The sequence below is a fragment of the Salvia miltiorrhiza genome, chromosome 8, assembly GCF_028751815.1.
Source record: "Salvia miltiorrhiza cultivar Shanhuang (shh) chromosome 8, IMPLAD_Smil_shh, whole genome shotgun sequence".
In the NCBI taxonomy this organism is placed as follows: Eukaryota; Viridiplantae; Streptophyta; class Magnoliopsida; order Lamiales; family Lamiaceae; genus Salvia; species Salvia miltiorrhiza.
In genome coordinates this window covers 38,228,470-38,255,077 of record NC_080394.1, presented here as the reverse complement: position 1 = coordinate 38,255,077, position 26,608 = coordinate 38,228,470, and the positions used below count along the sequence as shown (strand labels likewise).

At 36.5% G+C, this 26,608-nt stretch overlaps 1 pseudogene; it reads right to left on the bottom strand.

Moving 5' to 3' along the window:
- Positions 1-3,540: 3,540 nt before the first annotated feature.
- Positions 3,541-8,133, bottom strand: LOC130998446 (high mobility group B protein 7-like; annotated as a pseudogene).
- Between the last annotated feature and the right edge of the window lie 18,475 nt (positions 8,134-26,608).

The window sequence follows — 26,608 nt, the reverse complement described above, 5'->3', positions numbered from 1 at the left end:
CTATTTATTGGAGACGTCTTGAATAGATCCGTTGGCGGAGATGGTCTTCAAGATTTCTTCCGTTAGAGAGTAATTTGAACTTGGGCTGAGGCTTCAATCTTCGAGGTTCCTTATTTGGTGAGAACGGCTACTTTGAAGAGCAGGAGATGCGACATCTTTGAAAAGGTAATCACTAAAAGGAATAGCCTCTGCAGAGAAAGGACGATCCTGAGATCTCTGCATTTAATGCGGTTGTACTTCTGGAGTGCGTGGCTTCCTTTGAACGTTGGAGGTTCAGTTCGAGGAAGAATGTTTAACTAATACTTGACTTTAGTATCAGTCCGCTGATTCCACGTAGAGCGCATTAAGTAATCAGTCGAAACTGATCCTTCGACTGATAAGTTAAATATCAATATTTGACTTTGCCTTGATCGTTACATCAGTCGGCATCTTTAGTCTTCAGTCCTTCGTTCTTCAGTCTTTAGTCTCCAGTCTTCAGAACAGCAACTAAACTAGAGAAAGAACTCTAACACTTGAGTTCGAACAGTTCTAGTCTATTACAATTGAAACCTATTGATTTTGGTATCATCAAAACTAGGATTAGGATATTTCATTAAGTTCCCAACACTTTGTACCCTTGAGCGAATGAACAACACACATAAAGTGTAACCCTATAGTCTTCATTATCGTCTATAATCAAATTAAAGTCTACACAAAATTCCTAGACTGCGTTGTGTAGCGAACTCGATATAAGAAGAACGTTTACGTGGATTCTGTAAACATACCTTTATATGAAGTTTATGTAATATCCCTTCATTCACGAACCACTCGATTTAGCCTATGATTTGCCATGTGTATATCAAAATAGCTCAATCACTTTATCTTTGCATTGGCCAATGACTTATGGTCAAATAATATAGAGAATTTAAGTGTTCTCTCGAAATTCAAATCGAGGAATGAATCCTAGTCTTGGCTCAACTACCATCTATTTGCCTCATGATGTACCCACAAGTCGTATCTACCCCTTAGATGGAATGCAAGCATTGTACTTGGTCAAAGCACACCACTCAACAAACAAAATGAGTATTGACCTCAAGTCAAAGGACTATTACATTCTCAACATACCATTAAATCATAGACACTAGAACAAATGATTTAATAGCAGGGTATACCAATACTCTCCAAAGTATCCATGTGTCCATCACGAGAATCTAATATCTCGTAATCGTGAGATCAACTACGTTCTCTAATAATGTTATGCAAACCACATGCCAACCTATTACATATCATCAATATCCCATTCTTGATGACCATTGATTAGGGCACTTTTAGAATTACACTTTTGCCATTAAGGTCTCACATCATTATAAATAACAGTGATTATTCGAATAAATGCACTAACCCATGAAATCAAATAACATATATAAATGTGATCAAGTAAGGATGTCTCATTACAAATTATTTTTAAGACAGTCAAACTAAAACTCCCACTAAATCAAAGCCAACTTCCAACATGTCTAACACCCAAGCTCTCAAAATGTTTGTTGTGTTTTGCTAGACACAACGGCTTGGTGAAAAGATCATCTAAGTCATCATCAGTGGGCACTCTTTCTAATTTCACATCGTCTATCTCTATTATTTCTCTGATTAGATGATATCTCTGGGGAATGTGATTATTTCTATTTGTGGGTCTTGGTTCCTTTACTTGCTCAACCGCATCAGTGTTGTCACAATACAATTGTATTGCACTATTGGTACTTGGAACGACACCCAATTCTTTCACGAACTCTAACAGAGCAATAGCCTCCTTGGCAGCTTCAGATACAACAATATACTCGGCCTCGGTGGTGGAGTCGGCAGTAGTGCTTTGTTTGAAACTATTCCAACTAATTACTCCACCATTGAGGATAAAGACATAGCCAGACTGTGACTTATAGTCATCATGGTCTGTTTGGAAGCTAGCATCAGTATACCCAGTAACTGATAACTCTGGCTATCCGCCATAGACTAAGAAGTATTCTTTAGTCCTTCTAAGGTACTTTAGAATAGACTTGACAGTTCTCCAATGTTCATCACCGAGATTTTGCTGAAATCTGCCTGTCATGCTAAGAGCGTGAGCCACATCTGGCCTAGTAGATGTCATAGCATACATTATCGATCCTATAGCAGAGGCATATGGGATCATTTTCATTTATTCAATCTCTTGGTCTCTAGAAGGGCAACCCTTCGTAGACAAGATTATACCATGTCCCATAGGAAGAAATCATTTCTTGGAATTTTTCATTGAGAAGCGTCTTAGCAATTTGTCTATGTAGGTGGACTGTGATAATCCCAACAATCTATTAGGTCTATCCCGATAGATCTTTATCCCAAGGATATAGGAAGCATCACCCAGGTCCTTCATTATGAAGGAACTAGACATCCAATCTTTCACAGATTGCATCATAGAACGATCACTACCCATAATCAAAATGTCATTAACATATATGATAAGGTGGACAACGTTTCCATTCTCGCCTCTACTATAAACACATGGATCATCTTTGCTTCTGACAAAATCAAACGATTTGATAGCTCTGTTAAAGAGATCTCGAAGTATCTCATACTCCATGGTCTGAGCTTCCGAAGCGTACAAACTCTTCAAGTATTTTAGCATTTAATAAGGCAACATGTGATCATGTTGCCTTTGTAACTCTGTAATCATACAAGACAACATTACATACTGAGCCGCAGTTGCAACCTCAACATACTTGTTGTGAGCAGTTTCGTCAAACGATGCATACTCTGCAGATTGCTTGTCGACAATCACAGAGATTGGGTTGTCCAAGACATACTCAAGCTTTTCTAGCCTTAAGCCAGACGCAAGCAATGGAGCCAATCCGTGAAGTTTGACCCAGTCAACTTGTTTGTTTCCATCAAATACTTTAGTGACAAATTCGACATAATATCTGATCAATAAATAAAGAAAAGTAAATTAGAAAGAGTAAACTATGATCACATTGTATCACTAATCAAACAATGAGCTATAGTATTGATTAGCTCCCACTAATTTTGATACATCACTACTACAAAAACGCTCATAGATAACGGATTTTTGTACTTCCGTTATCTATGACCCCAAAAAACCGATAAATATAGTGGTGATATCTATGATACTTTCATACATAATGGTAAAAAATCCGTTATGTATACTATTATAGATAACGGTACGATGCGCTCATACGTAACGGTACATAACCGTTTTCTATAATAGTTATACATAACGGTTCTTCACCGACATGTATTAAAATTTTACCGTTATGTATTAGATTTTTTTTTCCCCATCATAGGTAACAGTTTTTGGTACTTTTTATAACGATTTAAACCGTTATCTTTGTAAGAAATACATAACGATAAGAACCGTTATGTATTAGATATATATTTATTTTTTTTCATCATAGTTAACAGTTTTTTGTACTTTCTATAACGGTTTTAATCGTTATTTTTAATATTTAATATTTTTTTCTCAATTTTTATGTTATTTATCTCAAGAAATAAATAAATAACTTATAAACAACAAAATGATAAAACCATCAATAACATATATTATATATAACACAAATTATTCATACATTATCATCCAAAACCTTCATACATAATGTTTTGAGCCCAGCTCAAAAAAAAAAAAAAAAAAAGCTTCATCAGTTAAATCATCTTTCTCCTCCTTAATCTGTTTTTCAGATGAATCATTTGTTTCAACCTTTACCTCATCTTCATCTTCAGTTGAATCATCCTTGGCATCATTTTCAGTTGAATCAACCTCATCCTATACACAAACAAAATATCTTCATTAACAATGGCACTCCATAGACACGGAAACATATAAATAACATATTTTGTCAACTCAATAGCAAAAAACACAACTTAAAGCTTAGAACATACTTGCTCATTGTCAGCCTCTGATGCCTTCTGATACTATGCTTTAAGCTCTGCAGCTCTATCAGTATATACCTTCTTCTCCTATTTATCAAGCACAAAACATTAGTGAATAAAAACCTCACAATAGTTTGGCACAACGCACTAACACACATAGAATTCCCACTTACATCATCACTCATTGATTTCCACTTCTCACCACCCTCCTTTGCAAACTAAACAAACACAACAAACAAATTATTATGAAACTGAAATGACAAACCAGAACCATAATTCCCATAGTTCACACACACTACAGCTTTACCGTGGCAACACTCTTGCAGCCAGGATTAGCCTCCTTAAACGATTTCCTAAAGTCATCCCTGCAAATCATTCAAATATACCATATAAACAACAGCACAAGATAGGCTCGTTCTCATAAAACAGATATCAAGGAACGAGATCAGTGCAAACATGAATAAGAAGAATGCAGTGGGAGGGCGCTTCTTTGCATTTGGATTTTTAGCCTTCTACACAACCTGAGCCTCTACACAAATAGAGACCGATCAACTAAACAGTAGTCCACACCACACGATACTCAAACCAACACATTACGCATACGAATTCAAGTTTTTATGCAAAATACCTAATTAAGGAAATATGTAGTAGAAATGAAATACCTAGATTCATCTTAATCTTAGCATCAAAGCTACAATCATGGAAGCTAATCAAAGCCACCGCCACATCTTTTTGGCACTCCTCGCTGCAAAACGATCACTCATATCACAAAACAATGGCAAAACAATCTAATGACCTATAGGAATTAATATAGAACAAAACAATGGCAAAATGAGATCTAAACATAGCCATTAATATAGAACAAAATTAGTATTGAGTTTTGATTGGATTCTCAGCCACATCTTAACACTTCAAAGCGAGTATGTAACTGTAGGAATTAGATAAAATAATGTACAACGAGATGAGAAAATCTTCGATTATAAGAGAAAATAGAGCACGACCTGGAGCAAGAAAAGGAGGTCGGGCTCAACGGCGAGCAGAGGGGGATTCGAGCCCTAGGCAAATTGAACATCAATGCAGCCAAATTCGAGCCCTAGGTAATTAGGATTATACCTTAATTCGTGAACTAGAGGCTGGAGTCGTGGGGGCGGCGAGCATGACGACCGACGGCGACCCTGGCACCGAGATGAGGGCGACGAGTGGCCGCTGCCGGGAGGCTGGAGTTGTCTGGAGAGCGGCGAGATTATGTTGCCGCTGCTCTGCTCGCGTGAGGCTACGACGAGAATCGGTGGCTGTGGCGGCGTCGATGGCTGCTCAGGCGTGAGGCGTGCACCGCCGCATGTATGAGAAGTGAGGGAGAGAGGCGGTGGGAAGTGGGAAGGTTGTAACGGGGATGGGAGGGTGGGGTTTCTGGGTTTGGGAAATGAAGAGCATTAAGAATTAGTTTAGTTTACTAATAGGAATATAGCCAAAAAATACACGAACTTTGATAAAAGTTGTAATTTTCATCTGAACTTTTAAATTGACCAAAATATACTTGAACTTATATTTTTTGTTGTAAATTTCACCTCGACGGAGTTCAATCATTGCAAGTTCAGGTGAAATTTACAACAAAAAATATAAGTTCAGGTATATTTTGGCTAATTTGAAAGTTCAGGTGAAAATTGCAACTTTTATCAAAGTTCGTGTATTTTTTGGCTATAATCCCTTACTTTTATTTATTTAAATGAATTTTTTAAAAAATCATTTTTATTAATATTTTATTTATAATATATGCAAAACAATAAAAATATTAATAACTATTTAATAATATTTAAAATTATAATATATTCTTTCCTATCTAAATTCTAATTTTGAAAAAAATGATTGCAATTTTTAATATTCAAATTTATAATATTAGGATATTATTTAAATTTTTTTAGTAACTAATATTATAGCATTATTCATTTTTATTTATTTAAAAGATAATTTAAAAGTTGTGTTGAAAATAATATAATATAATATAATATAATATAATATAGTATAATATAATTTAGTTTTTATTTTTAAATATAATATAATATAATACTAATATAATATAATACTATAATATAAATTTTTAAAAATTTTAAAAAGAATATGTTTGTACATAACAGTTTTCAAAGCACTTATACATAACGATTTAATAAACCGTTATAAATGACACTTATATATAACATTTTTCGTAACGTCGGGATAACCGTTATAAAAAGATGATCATAGATAACGGTCGGCTTAACGGTTTTGTAGTACCGTTATGTATGTAACTAATAGATAACGCACAAACATAACGGTTTAACTCAAACCGATATCTAAGTGTATGGACAATACTACATGGATAACGGTTTTTTGTTAAAACCGTTATCTATTCCAAAAATGCGCTCATACATAACGGTTTTTAAAAAATACCGTTATGTATGAAGCGTTATGTATGTGTATTTTTGTAGTAGTGCATCTTACGCCCCCAACGTAAAATACAGATTCATAATCTATATAAATCTTAGTGGTCCAAGATCCAAGTCAATATTATGTAGCCTCTGCTTTGCTGATGACTACCATAACATCACTTAGTAGGCCTCTAAGCCAATTGCAACAACAATTTACAACTCTTGGTTGATTAATCCAATCAATCCGTGTCCTTAAATCATTCTGGCCACTTTGCGTCGCAAAATAATTTAAGCAAGTCAACCCCATCACACGGTGCCAACCTATGAATGATCCTTGGCCTTGTTGATTTAGAGCATACAATTTTATGTAAATACTCTTGGACGAAAAGGTTAGGTACTCAAACAATTATGATGGACGACACGTTTTGTGCTTAGACGAATGCTTATATTTAATGGGGATTTAGCATGTGATACTAATTGCTTATATTTAATATCCAATATTAAATAGCAAAACAATTATTGAGTGCCGCCTACCTAGGCATATAAAATGCGGACCACACATATTGGGCGCCGCACCCATACATAGCAAAGCGGACTACATATATTGGCGCCGCCTACCCAAGAATAAAAGCAGTCTTTCACTACTATAGTAAAATAATAAGAATACAATCAAATAATATGCTTATCACATAATAGCACAAAATCTCTACGAATAAAATCATTAATCAAATTAATATTTTATTCTCCAATTAAATATGGGTAAATCAATTTATATCAATTCTAAATTAATAATATAAATATATTTCTATTATTTATTAATTCAAAATTAATAAAATAATTTAGATTTATTAATCTAATTAATAAATTAATTCTGAAATTGAGATAAAATAATTAATTCCAAATTAATAAACATTATTTTTTCTTTAAAAAAAAAAACTGTTACAGCCCAATTGGGACATTTATTAAAAATTTGCAGGCCCAGCCTTAATAACAGCAGCAGCCGAGTAGCCCAAATAAAGTGACCCAACAGCAAACAACAGGCCCATCCTAAGGGCCCAAAACCACTAGGGTTTGCAACAGCTGCTGCAACTGGTTTCTCAGCCTGCCGCCGCCGCTCGAATCCGCACCGGAGGAGGTCGCGACGTCTCCGGCTAGTCTTCGCCGGTCATCACCTTTTCCAGCCGCCGACGTACCAGCGTCCAAGAGCCGCGTCGGTGGAAGGCGTTTTCGAAGCACAAAGCAGCAGTGTTCTCGCCGCGACAGAGCAGGTCAGCCCCGCGATCCAGTGGCTTCCATCCACCAACGCCGCCACCTAGCCGACGACCATGCCCTCGATATCGACGCGTTGTAGAGGGACAGTAGCACCGGTTCAAAACCGCAATGCAGACAGTGGTAGGTGGTCGGGCAGAGCACAGCGGCGAGCCCTGAGTCACCTAACGACGCCTCTCTGTCATCAGCCTCCGACGGTAGTACGGTTGTCCGACGATTCAAACCAAGTTCGAGAATTTTTACCCAATTCAGAAATAGTCCAAACCAATTTTCAATTCCAAATTAAAATTTCAAAACAAATTGCTAAAATCAAACTTAATTAACCCATAATTAATTAGAACATAATAGCAATTATAAATCCATGACATCATCTAATGATACGCTGTGGAAATATAATCAATGATAAGATCTAGATTTGCAATTGAATCATGTGTAGAGATAATCACACAACAGTTAGAAGAACTTACGTGTTGCATGGTAAATGAGGGTAACGATTCTTGCAGTTGAATCCATCACTAGAGGTATCCACATGCATGTAGACTCGATGCAAGAACAATTCCAAGTGCATGTCTCAATCACATAAAGCTAGAAAATCTCCGATTGAATACTATAGTGCTCTATGTATTTTTTCTCTTGTGTTTTCACGTATCTGACAAAAGAATATTCATATACTTATTGAATAATAACCGCCTATAATCCTAGGTTAATAAGCCGGACTTTTCTTTTGTCTCCAATTAATTAATCTAGGGTAATTCTATACATAGCCTCCATTTTACTCCTTATAGCCTCTAACATTAAAAAATTAATAAAATAATAAGAAAATTATTATTTTACCCTCATATTTCCTAAACTAAAAAAAATCAGTAATAATTAATTGTTCTTCGCTTTATACTTGGTATATCCAAAATCAATTTGGTGTTGTCCGTCACATAATTGAAGTTACAGCCCCACATATTTTATTAACAAAGTCGAAATTGTCGACAAGAGCTTTTTCATAATTATCAATCAACGAAGGATAAAAGAGTTGAAATCGGCGAAAGAAAATTAACAGAGCTTTGGTTGTGAAACTATGAAAATTGAATTTGCGTGAGAAGTTGAATGATTGCTTCTCCCACTGCTTCACTGCCATCAATTTCAACCAGTTTGTTCTAGTAGTTTTTTAGCTTGCTTTCATCTTTATCCAATACATTATTCTGGGCAAAATTAATTTGATTTATCATTGCAAATTGAAACAGAGTGATTCCAAATTGAAAGAGAGTGATTGATGGTGGTAGTTGAAACCTACCTATTGAGTAAAGCAAAAGTCAGACTGGATGCTGCTTTGTTTCTAGCATTTAGGATAGCTTCAAGCTTTTCCAGCGTACACGAGCACTCTGGCGCCGGCCTCCAATCGTCAATCACGCTGCTTCATTCTCTCGACTGTAATTTAATTTGAGGCTATAAAATATAGGGTAAAATAGTAAATATATATATTTTTTAATTATTAATATAAATAAGGGGGCTATAAAGAGTGAAATGGGGGCTGTGAATAGAATCACCCATTAATCTAATAGCCCAACTATTTACTAATTAATTAAGGTTATTAGAATATATCAAATATATCCTAATCTAGTCCATTAAATATCTCTAGTTACATCCTAATTTTTTAATAAACTATACTCGAGAAGTGATCAATTCATAGAAATGAGCAAGGGAAAAATCTTGTCGAATTCGAATAATAGGGTATCAAGTCAGGCAACGCTCATTTGAATGAAGAAAGAAGACATAATCAAATATAGGATTCTAATCAATCGACAACATAGCTCAACCTTAGGATAACAAATTTGGTTTCATATTTCTGATAACCAACATTCATTAACATAATACTTGAAAGTTCATAGTCTAAACTCGACAAAAGATATCATTCAGAAATACAACATAGAAGGCTTAGGTTGTATAAATGAAAGAACATAAGAGTTAGTGCTACAGTGGAAGTCAAAATACGTAGTTGACCCTAGCCTCAGCACTGCCCCATCAGCACCAACCTATCAACTTGAAAACATTTGAAAATTTTTGGGCTATGTACTAATGTACTTAGTTGCAACTTTTAAAACATTTCACATTTTTGTAAGAGTAGTTTATCTAATCATTCATGACATAACATGGAAGGTTCTAAACTGAAAGAACTTCTAAGCATGCATGTTAAAGCATTTCATTTTACTAGTGCTATTGTCACACTCTATTCTGTTACTCGTTGTGATCCCAGATCCTTAACTACTGTCAGATCTCTTACTCTTATTTCTTCACCTTAGGAGTAACCCAGGTATACTTATTTTAACCTCAGGACGCCACATATGCAGACCTTATATAATATGCTCCGGAACACACCGCATCGAGCACCCTATAAAGCCTCTAGTCAGTGCCCGATGGAGATCAACCCATCGAGTCAGCTAACAAGTGTACACAATTCTCAAACAATATGTTAGGTCATAAGAGAACCTCGATCGATTCATTTGCAAGCCTTTGAAAATAGCAAATCAGATAAAATATTTTATGAGATAAACAGTTTGTATTTCATGAAACATTTAGAACTTAGATAACTTTATCATACATTTGGAAAATAAGCCAACCTCAATAGGTAAAGCTTGAAGATCAAACATAACTTGTCTTAGAAAAGCAGTGCTAATCCTGTTGATCCACAATACCTACAAAAAATTATATTTTTAATAGTCTCGTAAAGCTAATTAATCTTAAGTTATATTAAAAGTGCTATTATTTCTTGATTCGTCACGCCGGGTTTCCAAAATTTAATTTAATAAAAGTTAAAAACTAAACTGTGAGCTAAGGACACCAACAATATCCTTGCTTGATTTTCTTTTATGATTAGATTTATGAAAATCAATTTAAATCATAACTATTTTTATTTACAAAATGCATAATGCAAATAATTTCGTGCTTACTCATATAATAAATAATAATTAAACTTAAATCTTTTAACTTATCTCAAATCAGCTTAGCTGAAGTCAGCTTAGAGATTCACAGCTCAGCTGATTACAATCAGTAAGCTGATCAAAAAATTTCACCATCACTCCATTCGATTTCATGTGACAATGCCTCCATCTCTGTCCACGTCTCTCTCTTTTGTAAGTTAGACGGCAGCAACAATGCCACCGTTGATGTGCCTCCTTATTCCATGCTTGAGCTCGACCGACAGCAGCTAGTAGCTTCATGCCACCACCGCCGCCATTCGCCTCATAGTCAAACCACCGCCTTAACTACCATTTCTTCTCTCCTCGACTCGACACACTCAGCCAACAACAACATCAAAATTAAAACTCAAATACCTCTTTTTTTATGAATTCGTTCTCTCCATTTGTATAAACATTCAATGTCCTTGTTTATCTGTGTATGTGTGTGTATATATATATATATATTGTTCTTATTGGGTTGATTTAGTGTGATACACATATATGTATATATTTTAATGAAATGATACATGAATATGAAGGAACCATATTTTGACATATGGTTCACGTGCCCGTGACCCATTTCGAATATCAAATGAATACATACAAAAACCATGTGCCTATAGCAAGAGAATAAAATCTTACTTGTAAATTCGGCAATGATCGACTCCAGTGTTGATCTTTGTTCCCACGGCAAGACTTGACGTTGGATGGCAACGATCTTCAAGTCCTATCATTTCCTAGGGATACGCGCCGCCTCTCACTTTCTGTGTTCTCACAGATTTCTCTCTTTTTGGTCTCACGTAATGTCACAACTAATTAGGTTTTTGGGTTCTGTTATTATTTATACTAGGTATTAATCATACCTAAATAATAAGCCCATAAACTTAATTAAACCAAACAAAGCCCAAGGCTTAGTGAGAAATAGAGTGGTGGACTCCCCATAAGAAGCTAAGCCTTTATTGGGCCAAGCGGGGATCTACTAGCTTGAATAAAGTTTGGCCTCCCAGTGCTCGATTTTCTTATTCAGCCCATAATAAAATGGAGACACAAGTACTCCCTCCGTCCCTGAAATAAGTTCCTCTTTGGGGACGGCACGGATTTTAAGGAAAAGTGGTAAAGTGTATTGATAGTGGAGAAAAATATGTTATAATTAGTATTGAGAGTGGTGAAAAGGTGAAAACGTGTTATAATTAGTATTGGGAGTGGTGAAAAAGTGAAAAGTAAGAATAAATAAAGTATTATTAGTGGAGGGTAGTTGTCCAAAATGGAAAGAAACAAAGAGGAACTTATTTGGGGGACGTCCCAAAAATGAAAAAGAGGAACTTATTTAAGGGACGGAGGGAGTATTAATTTATTCCACTAGAAAATTAATACTGAATTACATCTTTATTCTTTAGGTGAGTCGGGGCTAGTATTAGACTTAATTAATCCTTGTGTTTAAGATATCCAATATCCATTAATTAATTAATTCATCTGACGATCAATTAATTAATTGATCAGTCATTCAGTTATAAATGACATCTCGAGTGCTACCACTTAAACTTATTATCGTATTGGAACTAATTCCACCTGCAGGGTTTAATACGATAAACTTATTAAGTTCATTGAGAGGATATTATCATCCTGTTATTAGTAGGACACAGATCCTTATTGCCATATAATCGCATGTCAAATAATAATTGCTATATCGAGTATATTGAGCTTCAAATGAACTCTCATCCATGATAAATCAAAGCAATAGTCAATTAATTATTCACATCGATTAATTCAATTAAGGTTAAGACTATTTAAGTCATCGAGATCTTGATTCTTAATAAGTCAGAATATAAGAATTCATCTCACTGTGATCCTGTTCAATACACGAAGGTACTAGCATAAATAAATAGCCAAGACAAACTATTTATCCATTCATGCTACAATCTAAACCAGCAACTTGTCCATAGTTGCCTCGATTGTGAACTCAATTTATATCTCAACTTTTTCCAATTATATGATCTTCTGTGATCTACAACACACCATATAATCTATAGTATGAGATAAATTGAATTATAATAGGATTATGCAATAACAATATTTCAGATAGAAGAATCACAGTGAACTAAGGAATCAATGTATACAAGCATAAAGTCTTGCTTTCAGTTTACAACCCTTCTGTTTATGTGCTTGTGTTTATGTGCTTTTGACTCAATTAAAACTCAAGAAATTGGCATAACCTAAATGAGTTAGAAATAAAACCTTTTAGAAAGGTTTCTTCTGGATTGGTTGCTTTAATGACTGGTGAAACTCTTGAACTTGAGATTTTCTTGCGAGAGGAAACTGTGGTAAATGTTTGAAAGATTGTGAAGACTAAAAAATGGAGGACATGCTGGAGAAATTAACTCATTTGATGAAAGGGAATGATTTTTGCATAGAACTCAATTGTGATGTTGAGTGTTGAGGAAGGCTAGCACGTAGTGTATTAGGATTTTACTTTGACTATAAGTGCTGCAAAAAGCTAGGAGTAGACATGATGTGACAATTATAATCCTTCTGCTTGAATTATCATATTTGTAATATTCATTCAGGGTTTTGCTAGTCAAAAGCTCATCAGATTCTTTAATACTCGAACTAAAAAAAAATATGCAATGCATAACAATCGTCAAGTCCAAAAGCTCGTCAGATTCTTTTGGATAATAAGCACCACAAGAGCAACAAATTTATTGAGGAGATTCGTGCGCTTACAATTTGATGTTCTCATTTTCTTTGATGGGTGGAAAATTATAGATTATTCCATTGACAAAGGTGCTTGTCCTTGTACATATCGTTTGGGAGGTCAAAATCTACATCACATTGGTAGTTTGTTGCCATTGGAAGGGTGTACTCCCAAATTCTCCCATCTCTATATTTTTGAACCAGATTATGAAATAGAACATTGTAAGAATGTTGTGAGGTGCCAATGATGAAGGAATATTAAACTGAATTAATACTCAATTTGCCCGAAGACCGTTTCTTGGATTATTATTAATTTATCATACAACGATTAATCCCTAACATGCCCCTATGAATTTAAGTGTTGCACGTTGGAGTTCAGAAATACCTGAAGAATTCAGAAGAATTCGTCAAATTCGCAGCTGAACAGACCAGTCAGCTTCAAGCCTTTGTTTGAAGCCTCAAAAGTCCTCAAATCGTATTTTGCCCAGAAATACGACTTCTTCGTCTTCGAGAGAGTTTTCCGTAGCCGCCTGTTTCGCCTGAATCGGAGTTCTGTGGAGGAAGTTATGGCCGTTCTCCCGAAACTGCCAGAACTTGATTTCCTGCGAAAATCTGACTCCAGCTCAGATCTTCTGAACTGTATCCCGCTCAGGTTTCACCGTTAGATGGACAACGAACTGTGAAAGTCCCAAGAGAGAATTCTGCCTTTAACGCTGGCGCCACTCTGCTCTGCTCTCAAACCCTAATTTTATGTGTGTGTATTTCCTGAGAGCAGACAGCTGTATTTAAATAAATTAAATACGTGTGAGGCGCCACTTTCTCTGTGCTAGGCGTGTTTCTCCCTTGCTAGGGCAAGGAGACTTTGGGCCAGTTCAGGGACTAGATACAAGGAATAAAGATGAGCCTCAAATAAATTAATTCTCCATGGTCAGCCCAGACCATAATTAATTTATAAATATTAGTTCATTCCACTAGAGAACCAATACTGACTTACCCTTTTATTGCCGGTGATGAGTCGGGGCTTGTATTTAGACTTATTAAATCCCCATATTTAAAATATCCGACATCCACTAATTAATTACAGCTCTGACACCTTAAATTAATTAATCTCTTTGTAATCCTTAAGTAGTACCACTCAAACTTTATTATTGCGCCTGAACTTAATCAACCTGCAGGGTTGGACGCAATAAACCTTATTGAGTTCCTTAAGGGGATGTCATTATCCTATACCGGATACGAGTACTAATACAGATAATCAAATATCATATATTAACCGCTATCACCCAAGATACAGAGTACTCAAGTTACTATATAACTCTCGCTCATAGTAAATCAAAGTGATAAACGAATCAACATATATATCTAAAATCTTATTAGTATTAAGATTATATAAGTCACCGAGATCTTGATTCTTCACTTAAGTCAGATAGAAGAATACATCTCACTGTGGTCCTATCAATACGTTATGACGTACCGGTATAGACAAGTAGTCAAGACAAACTACTTCCATCTATACCGCAGCCTAAACCGATGACTCGTCCTAAAGTCATCTCGGCTGTGATCATTTTTATATCTCTTAAGGTTATTCCAATTATATGATCTTCTGTGATCTACAACACACCATATAATCTACTTATAAAGAGATAAAGGACATACATGTGCAAACATGAACACAATCAGATAGCAGACCAAATAGTGGTAACAGGAAACATTGTATACAAGCATAAAACGTTCTTGCTTTACAGTATAGAAATCCAACAAATGAGGCCTAACTCAACTGCCAAAGTTGAGGCACCCAAAAGACTATGCTTTGTTAGAGGTCTTAGGTTCAATCCTACATGCGTGTGGTGTAGTTTTCTCACTTTTGTGTGGGTGGGGTTCCCATCTTTGTGTGGGTAGCGGTCCTGTCTGCATGTGATTATTTTTCCACATTAGTTTAGTGTAGAGGTCCCGTCCCGCATGTATGCGGATTGCTAATTTGATTATATTTAGATACCTCTTGAAATTGTAATTCAAAAAAAGAGAGAATGTTGTCAGCTTAGTCTTACCTTAAAATTTCTTTGTATTAAATATTTTAGATTAGAATATATATCAATAATTTAGGTTAAGTCAATTCAATTATTTAATAAATCATTAGGTTAGACTTTAAGACATAATAATATGATTTGTTGCGTTTATTTGTTGATGGCTTAAATCTTTCCCCGATTTGTCATAAAATTTTGTTGCTATAATGATTTATTGATTTTTGTGGATTTGTTATAAATTTATGTTGCTATAATAAGATGATTTCATCAATTGGAAATCTAAATAAAATGATTTTCATCAATTGTTGCTATAATAATTTTTTATTTTCAAATCTTTCCAAACTTATTTGAAATTTTGTTGAATTTAGTACTGATGTTTTTGACATGGTTATATTAATATATTTTACGATTTTACAATAAAGGAAATCCGAAGGATATGATGAGTCAATTGGACTTGACCTAAAACAAATTATTGACGACAACAGTCCTTATGCGAAGATTTATCGAATGGCTGTTGATCATGTTTCACGTAATAGATCTCTTGATTTGAAAATTCAGCTTATAGGAAAGAGATCAAAGGATGGTAGGGCATACAATATGCCAACTGCACCAGAAGTTGTTGCTCTTATTATTGGAGATTTTGAGTCAATATCCGATAAGAGAGATGTAATTGTTGAGAAGAGGTGTAGAAAACTTCAGCGCATCATGAATTTCACCCTTCTTACCTTCCATTGCAGTATCCGTTCATATTCGTTTATGGGGAAGATGAATACTATTTAGATATTTCACATGCTAAATTTGACATCAGTAAGAGAAATAGACTCACACTAAGAGAGTTTTTATCATTTCAGATGCAAGATAGAGAAAATGAAGGATAACAATTTCGGCTTGCAAGACACTTACTCCAACAATTAATTTATTGTTGACAAATACACAATGGTGGAAACACAGAGCTTACAATGGCTCTATCACAATCAGTCAGTCGTTAGGTGGGAAAGATAAGACAACCTAAGAGATTCTAAGAGCATCCGCATTGGGACCTCCTTGATAGCCTACTTGATATTGTTTGTGTTATTGAGTAGGTAGTGCTGCATTGGGGTTCCTTGATAGCCTACTTGATAATATTAGTTTTGATTTTATGTTTTTCATTTAAATTTTATTGCATAATTTAAATTGCATATTTAAATACTGGATTAAACATAAAATTTAAAATTACTTAAAACATAAAAAAAATACATAAAAATTTAAAAACACCAAAAAAAAACATAAAAATTTAAAAAACCTAAAACATCATTAAAATCACATAATTAAAAGCCTAGGATAGACCACGACGCCTGAGCACGTCGGCGACCATGGACGCGTGCAATGCACGTTGTGCGTCCGTCATGTGCGTCGTATCCGTGTTCAGGAGCTGCATATCGAGCTCCCTCTCCCGGATATCGTTCCTCCGCTGGTACTGGGCGGTGAATGCCCTCATATGCGCGTCGTTCCTATCCAACCTCTCCACAATTTCTGGTGGAGGATCCGAGCTCGTATGCGACGCTGCTGCCTTCCCATTTCCTTTCGCCGCCGCCTTCGCTGCCTTGTTGCCAATGGGCCGAGCAGAAGAGATCTCCTCGCCCGACGCCGAGGTGGTGAAGCCGCCCTCCTCCGTAGTCTTTGTCCTCTTGGAGGCATGCACGTCTCCAAGGAGGTACATCGACTTGAACTTGGGATTGTTCCGGAGAACTCTCCACGCGTTCCAGAAATTGAAGGAGGCCCTGTGTGGGCTTCGAGCCTTGAAGATGGTTTGGGCCTTTTCACGAATCATATCATCTGAATGACCGGACGGCCAATTGTTGCGCGTCTCCACCCAAACAGCTTCCCAGAGACGCACATCCGCGCTCACCCGGGACCAGTGGCCTTGAAGTTGCTTGATGCCGAGGTCGACGCCGAGGATGGGGTTCACACGTTCGCGGATCCGGCCCCAATATGACTCTTCCTTCTGATCCGTCCCACGGATCGAGTCGTTGGTCTCCTCCGCCCAAATTTGGACGATGAGATCCGTATGCTCTGGAAGGTAAGTATGACGGTAAACTTTTTGTTTGTCGTGCTTCATTTTGGTGGCCTTTTCCTTCCTCCGGCCGCCTTTCTTTGGTGGGGAAACACTCTGCTGAGCACTGACTTGTTCCTCCTCGGGCGGGCTCTCCTCCAAGTTGATTTCTCCCATATCGGGATGATAATCGGAGGAGAGATCGGGGCACCAATTTGGATCGTAGAAAGGGTTGTATGGATCCATGATGGAGAAAATTGTAGGAGGAGAAGAGGTGTGAAGAGAAGAAGGAAGAAAGAGAAGAGGTGTGAAGAGAAGAAGGAAGAAGGTGGGGATGTTTTAAAGAAGAGAAGAAGGAGAGAAAAAAAAAAAATTAAAACGGTCGGTCAAAGGTGCGGAAACCGAGGAACTGCAGTCAAAATTCGAATATAATTCGAATTTTCGATTTTTTCCTTTTTTTTTTTTTTTTTTAAATTGGGCGCGTACATTGCACGCGCCATCTCCTCCGCCCATTCGAGGATACTCGATAACTCGATGAGTCCTCGAGGAGCTCCACGCTGCATCGCCCTCCTCGACGCACTCCCTCTCCTCGAGGAGCTCCTCGAGTACCCGTGATGCGGGTGCTCTAAGACCAGAGGAAATGTTGACAGTTAATTTGTTGGTAAACCAATCATATTACCACTACTACAAAAATAAGCATAGATGACATTAAAAAGCGATACTTTTTATTAAAAAGCGTAATTGATAACACTCACTTTTCTATGATTTTTAATATTCTTATGATTTCAATTTTATAGATAATTGAGTGTTTCATGATTGTTTTATGCTTAAATTGGTTTATCTTGTGAAATATAATATTTGCTCATACTTTGGTGAATTCTACAGAAATTTCAAAACTGAATGTGGAAGACTGGTCTGAATGAGAGTTGTAGATCATCTCGGTACGAGTCCGTGGGCGCAAACGGTTCACAAATTAGAGTTTGAACGATGGCGATATGGCCGGAACAAGAAAGTCGCGCGCAACAATGAATAGTGGTCGACGGAATTTACAGGATTTTTTGAAATTTCAGGTTTTTATTAGTTTTTTCGAGTTCTGTACTGTATTTATCCATTGTACCTATATATAGGTTCTTTTCTTGACCTATTAAACACATTTTTTCACCTATCTACACCTATCTTCTCCATTTTTCATATTTTTTAGTTTTAGAATTAGAACTTTATAGCTTTCATATATTAGATTTATGAGAGAAGTAGCAAATAGCCCCCTATCATATACCCCCCTAACACATTTACCTCTCTAGCTATCTCTTAATTGTGGGCTGTTAGCCCCTTAACATCTCATAAAGAATGCAAAAACTCCCATGTTCCTAACGGACACTTAACACCGTTAAATATTTTTTAATTTTTTTATTTCTTATTTCACTATAATATTTGTTAAGCAAAATACATTGCACAAATATTTCTACGCAAACCTCAACCTTAATTAGTACTCCCTCCGTCCACCAAAAATATGCCACAATTTCCTTTTTCGTCCGTCCACAAAAAATATGCCACATCCATTTTTAGTAGTAGGGTCCACACCATTCCACTCACATTTAAAGTGGGACACTTACTCCACTACCAACTTCACTCACATTTTATTAAAACCTGTGCCGAAAGTAAAGTGGCATATTTTTGGTGGATGGAAGGAGTAATTAACAACTATCATTAAATATAAGTTCGCATTTTTTGGAACAATTGACAAGTACGCAAAGATTAAATATGTAAGATTGGGTGCTCATAAGCTTTCACGTGTTTTTCTCTATCATACCACTTGGATATTATGGTCAATGGATCCTGCTTCTTGGAAAAATAAATAAAAGCAATTGCATGAGCATATTTTAATCTTTGGGTATTCGTCAATTGTTCCACAAAAATACGAATTTATATTTAATGATAGTTGTTAATTATTAATTACGATTGAGGTTTGCGTAGAAATATTTGTAGGAGTGTATTTTGCTTAACAAATATTATAGTGAAATAAGAAATATGAAAATAAAAAAAATATTTAACGGTGTTAAGTGTTCGTCAGAAACGGGGGAGGGGGGACTTTGCACTCTTTATGAGATTGAGGGGCTAACCGCCCATGATTAAGAGATATGGAGGTAAATGTGTTAGGGGGTTGTATGATAGGGGGCTATTTGCTACTTCTCCCTAGATTTATTTTCTGCAAGATTCCAGTTGTTCCTTCATAATTCTTTTCGAGTTTTATCTATTTTATTTATTTCAATTACTTTCTTTTCTAATCTGTCTTTGTTTTATTTATTTATATCTACCTAGTTTCTTTTCTGATTATAGAGTAATTTGGCCCTAACTTGTGACTTGTTATGTTATGTTATTATGTTTTCTCTCCGTCTCTCTCTCTCTCTCTATATATATAGGGGCCGCTCCAATGAGACCCCCTAATTTTAGTGAGATCTAGGGCACAATCTGGTGCGTTTATTTTATCAATCCTATGGCTGATATTGTATCTGGAGGGTGATTTTTTTTCGCAGGGTTCGAATTCTGGAGGGAGCAGAATATTTTAAATTTTGTTTTTTTTTTTGGCCAGTAAAGTGAATTTAATTGAAAGGCAGAACCGAGGCACCAGAGATGCCAATCAAAACAGGAAAGAAAGATAAAATCCCTTTGAGCACCACAAGGTGAAAGGAATACCCAACTCCAAAATTTTGTAAGCCTCATTCCAACTCCAAAGTCTACCCTTAATCTGTAAAACAATTCTATCAATATCCCAAACCTTACCCTGAAATCGACTCTTGTTTCTGTTCTCCCACAGCGTCCAAACAATTCCCACCCACAACGCAATGAGCAATCTCCTTCCTTTCTTTCTCTTGGCAGCAGAAATGAAAGAAGTGAAGTGTTGAAGAATACCTCTAGGATTTGCCGTTTTGATGTGTAACCATTGAAAAATTTAGTCCCAGACCGCCGCTGCTTTCGGACAGTGAAGGATCAGATGATTAGTCGTCTCCTCTCTAGCTACGCAGGCGTTGCACCATCTCTCCTCCCAACTGATCTGAATATTTCTTCTTCTCAAATTGTCGCAGGTTGCCAAGCGGTTTCTAAGACATCTCCACACTGTCACCTTGGCTTTATGCGGCGTTGGAGCCTCCCACACTTTAGCCGTCTCAAACGGTTGAACCTGTTGCTCCTCTCTAGTTGCCTCCAACAATTCATATGCCGACTTAGTTGTGAAGTTGCCGTCTGTTGTTGCCTTCCAACTCCATCCATCAGTTGAACCTGTATGAGGGACAAAAGCAGAAACAAGCCGTAAAAGATCCTCCACCTGCCCTTTCTCCCTTTCTCTCAACTCCCTCCTCCACTCCACCGCCCACACCCACTCTTCTCCCTCTCGATACCCACTCTCTCTGACCAGCCGTTTCTTGTTCGAACAAAGGTTAAATAATCTCGGGAACACGAACTTGAGTGGTTTGTTAGTAGCCCACACATCCTCCCAGAACATAGTGCCCATCCCATCCCCGAGCCGGTGTTGAAGGTTATCAATGAACCATCTATCGCTTCTCCCTCCTCTTTTCTCCACAATTTTCGCCCACCACCCCCTCTGCCCTCCTCTTCCCGTCACCGAGCATTCCCCCTCTTCTCCCCACACAACCTTCCCATACAGAGATTTAATCACTCTCGCCCACAAGGCTCCCTCTTCCCCCAAAAATCTCCAAAGCCATTTAATTAACATGACATGGTTGAACCTTTCCACATCCCGAAACCCCAGGCCTCCAATTTTCTTGCTGGAACATAAGGAGTTCCATTTAATCCAGGTGATGTTCCCCGGCTGTGTCCCTCCTCCCCAAAGAAATCTGGAGAACAGAGAATTGAGATTCTTGATCACAGTCTTAGGAATGAAGGCCAGTTGGTAAACCGGAATAGATTGCAGCACCGATTTGACGAGAGTGATCCTTCCTGCTAACGAAAGAGGCCTTTGCTTCCAGCTTGCAATTTTGTTTGAGACTTTGTCCACCAAGTGCTTCCACTCGCTAATATTTTAAATTTTGCTATTCATTAGTATATACTGCATTGTTCATCAGTATATGCGGCCCTGTTCATCAGTATATATGTCTTATTCATTACGAATTTTTTAAATTTTATTTTTCATCAGTATATACATCTTGTTCATTAGATATACGTTTTGTTCATTAGTATTATATGTCTTATTCATTGTACTCATGTTACACGAAAAATAGGAGATCTCACTGGAGCGTGCCCCTATATATATATATATATATGTGTGTGTGTGTGTGTGTGTGTTTGTGTGTGTGTGTGTGTGTGTGGGTGCGCGCTGCAATTGTCGTAAGAATGTGAGAGCTATTGATTTATGCTTAAATTACTCTATTTTTAAGGGTTTGTTTGTGCGTGTTTTAAGATAATCTTCTGGAAATTGGTGCGTTTTATGGTGTATTTTATGCTTTGCAGGAGATTTAGGCTTTCGAGATGGAAGAATGCAATTTTGGAGAATTTTGGATGAATTTGGCGTTTTCTAGGTGTTATGGTCTCCAGAGCAGAGGAACCGACATCTCCAGAGCAGAGGAATCACCCATTCCTCTGCAGAGAAGCACCAGCATCAGATAGTCAGAGAAGTCAATAGTCAGAACAGAGAAATCAAGAAGTCAGAGCAGAGAAATCAAGAAGCCAGAGCAGAGAATTAAGACAGAACAGAGAAATCAAGAAGCCAGAGCAGAGAATTAAGACAGAGCAGAGAAATCACCATTCCTCTGGCGATAGTCATTTCTCTGGCGCGACCCATTCCTCTGGCGATAACCATTTCTCTGGCGAGGTCCGTTTCTCTGACGATAGCTGTTCCTCTGGCGAGAGCTGCGAATTCGGCAAGAGTAGGAGTGTTTTCCAGAGCGTGCATCCAGCTGGAGAGTTGCCTTATTTTACATGATTCTATTACCTTTAGAATTCTACTTTGCATGGCAACTTCCATGGTGATTGAAGAAAATCTGAAAACTATAAATAGGTCCTCTTTTGACCTATTCAAGAGACCCGGCATTCATATTTCAGTTTTATAGCTTTAGAATATTTTAGCTTTCCAGTTTTCAAGGCTTGGATCAAGATTGAAGATTCAAGCCGCTACAATCGTTTTCATTCAGTTTTTATATAATTTAGTTTTTACAATTGCTTTCTTATTTATTATGTTTATGTTTTCTTTTGCGATGTCTGGCTAGTTCTTTAATCTGAACCTAGGGTTTGTATATAGCTGATTAATTATGTGTGTATGATTTATTGCTATCAATTTGCCTTCCAACTTGTGATTCATGATTCCTGGTGCTTAATTTCTTGTGAATTATTTGGCCAATAATTTACATGTTTAGCTGTTCAGTTTGAGTCTTGAATGCGATAATTGTTCAGCCGATTCAGGAATGCATGTTATAGTAGTAGCCTTGACACTTGAATGGGATAGGTGAAACTGTAGGGAGCTATTCTTTGTGTACGCTTGGGAGTTAATTTATTCCTTGGAGTCTTGAATGTGAAGGGGGATAAAGTAATCTACTTTCATAGGTGTTCGTTAGAGAAGCTTGTGAATAGTTCTGTGATCTCTCATCAGGGTTGGATTAAATTGGTAATTGAATCAATAGATTAAATACATGTAATTAATTAGTAAAAGTACATCCCTAGGGTCAGAGTCTTTTATTATTTAAGTTTTTACCTTATTTTATTTGTTGTTATTTGAATTTAGTGCTAATCAAACCTTCCTACTTTATGTTGCCTGTCTACTGTTATAATCTGTTTAGGAGATAGCTAGAGTTATTTCGTTGTGTCAGTCCCTGTGGATACGATACTCGGTTACTTATTATTTGCTACAATTGCCTGTGTTAGTTGCAGTTTTTTGTTGGTAATAAATTAGTGATCAGCTATTAAAATTGTTGCAACTGATGTAAAAGTTAATGCATCTGTTGCTAAATTTACTGCGCTTGAAAAAAATAAAATTTTTGCTCCCTTTAAGATTCGAACGCAAATGCTGCATTCATCCACCAATATGATGCATAGACCGTAAATCTTAATTATCGAAGGGCTAAAAATAATTCTACGTTCTAATTTTATTTAGTGATTCTTATTTGAACATCTCCCTATATATAAGGGGGATTGCTTTTACCTCGTTTCTTCTTTCAAATAAATTATGTTAGTAGCCGATTTTTAAAAGTTATTAGTACTTATTAGTATTGTTTTGAATATAGACAAGTAGACACAAAGAATAAAACGAAAAGAACACATAAATGTACTTGAAAACTTAAAATGGGATAAAATCACGAGCATATAAGAGTATGAATAGAAAATATTACCTCCGTCCACGAAAGAACTTCTTAAAAGGAAGTGATACGGATTTTAAGAAAAAAGTTGTTGAGTGTATTGAAAGTGGTGAAAATAATTATTTATTGTATTAGAAATTATGAAAAAGTATTTTAATTAATATTAAGAGTGGTGAAAATGTGATAATTAAGTAAGGGCAAATGAGATTTATAAGTGATGGATATAATTCAAAAATGGGTGATTCTATTCATAGCCTACTTTTTACTCTTTATAGCCCCTTAATTAAAATATATTAAAAATAATAATTTATATACTATTTTAACCTCATAGCTCCCATCCAAATTCAGTTTCTTCATCTTACAAATTTCGTAGCCCCCAAATTATATGATACAGGACGCCCGAAAATTTGATAAAATATTACACACATTATAGAGCACCTTAAATGCACATAGAAAGATGAATACTTCTTTTGTAAAAAACAATACTCCTTATCAATGGCTTTGACTTTGAGAACCCAAAACAACTCGTAACTTTCTGCAAAACTACTGCCATTTCCATGGCTTCGAGAACCCAGAGCAACTAACACAACTTTGAATTTTATGGTCCAATTCGAACAAGAATAGGAAAATAAGGTAATACAATATTTCTGATTTCTTTTTTTGGTCGAAACATCGCTTCAAAGAATATCAAATTCAGACATTTTTACTGCGATTTCCGTCAAATTTCGCCGTTTCCGTTCTGATTGCCATATTGATTAGACTTATGATTTGAACATTGGGAAGTTAAATGCTCCTAAAATTTACAGAGAGAGAGAATACTGCACGACTTCCCGCCATTGATGGATGAAGAAATGAACTTCGACAAAATTATGCTAATTCACAATTGCAATTTATACATTATGAAATCAATCCATTTCAACACGGGGTTCGATTATCTTCTGTAATGACCCGACTTTTTATTAAGGATTATATACTTTTAATTACTGATTTAAGGATTGATTATGGTAATTAGAGTTCAGCATCCATTAATAAAATACGAACTTATATGAATTTGATAATTTATATATGTGATGATTTATTTTTTTTATTTTCAATAGATGATGCACTCAAAATATATTTTGAGTCCATTAATTTATTGTGGAGAATTTAACACTGAAGTGTTAAATATGAATCTTTTATCGATTGTTTACTTAAACCCATGAGTAATTTAATTTATGTTAGAAGCAAGCTCAAATGGATTTTATGCTTCAATAAGAATTAGGCTTATATGTCTTAATGTATTTAAATGAGTTTGGAACCATATAATTAATACATTAATCTCTTAGATATTTTATTACATATATAATCCTAAGCATGCTGAATCCTAAGCATGCTGAAGAATTTTGAGCGCATGCTGAAGAAATTCTTCAGTCATACATACTGGCTGAAAGTGTTCATACCTGTAAGTTGAAAAAAAAATTCCACAATCCTCATCCATCCAAACCACCCCATTTTTCTTTAAAACCACAGCCACTTTCACCATTCTCACACCACCATTTTCAACTACTGCAGCCCAATTTCACAGCCAATTTTAAGGTAATGCAACAAAGAAATTTCTGCATCTTTCCATTCTCTTCCCAAATTGATTCCTAATTTTTGTGATATACAATATCTGCAGAGACTATTATCCACCTACTCAAGGTATCATCACCCTCAGGGAACCACCAATTCATACCAATTCATACGGCTGTTCTGATATTTCACAACATGTTTACATATGCACATATGAACTGAAATTTACAGACTAGTTCAGTTTCAAGAAAAGAATTTCAGATTTCAATAAGCATTTACAGTATTTGATTTTTGCTCAAAATCCTATGCTATTTTGTGAACTGAATTGTGGCTTGAACCTACTGTGTGTGTGAGTCAAGGTCAGGGGACGGCAGCCGCGGTGGCTGCCGGCGGTCGACGGTCGGCGACGGAGCCGAGGTGGTCTCCGATCTGCCAAAGAGGGAAAAAGAGATGAGTATTTCAGATTTTTAATTTAGAAAATGAAAAAGAAAGGATGAGGGAAGGAAAAAGAAAAGGAGAGAAAGGAAATTTGAGTACCTGTTTTCAGACGGCGGTCAGCGGCGGAGCCTTGGTGGCTCGTCGTCGGCGGCGGCGGCGGTAACGTGACAGCCGTGACGTCGCCGTTGCTCCGATTCAGCCAAATCAAAAGAGAGAGAGGAGTTTTCAGTTTTAATCTAAAAAGGAAAGAAGGGGAAAATGAAAAAAAAAAGTTAGGGTTTTACCTGGGCTCTCCGGCGACGGTGGCGGCTCCTGGCCGTCTGTCCACCGGCGAAGGGGAGGACGACGCGGCGGCGCGGCTTTCGCCGTGTCTGCGTGCGTGTGTGTGTGAGTCAGTGAGAAGAGTGAGACCGAGGGAGGAGAAGAGAGGGGGGAAGAGTTCAGGGAGAGAGAAGGAGAGGCCGCGCCGCTCGTCGGCGGCGACGGCGCCGTTGAACGGCAGCGGCGGCGGCAGAAAACGATAGAGAGCAGAGAGAGAGTCGGGAGAGAGAGAGGTCCGAGAGAGAGAGTGAGAAAGAAGAAAGAAGAGGCGCAGCTTGTGTGTGTGTTGGGAGGTGAAATTGTGTGTGTATATTTAGGTTAGGAATTGGGCCGGGTTTGGGCCGATTTTTTTTAAATGTTGGGCTCCCTCTTGGGCCGATTTAATTAAATTGTTTGGGCCGATTTTATTAATTGTTTGGGCCGAGACTTGGGCCTATTTTAATTTAATTGTTTGGGCCTTATTCAAAGAAAAACATGATAGACTTAATTTATCTAATTAATTTGGGCTTATATCTATTTAAATTATTTGAGCTCTTAATAATTAATTTAAATTGAGCTTGATTAATTTAATTATATATTGACCTTTAAATTAATTATTTAAATGGAGTTCTTTATTTCAAGTATTTATAAATGGATTATTAAAATAAAATATTTTGAGTTAAACTCTCATTTAAATTAATTCTTTTCAAATGACTTATTAATATGGATTATTTGAAAATGATTAAATGATTTTAAA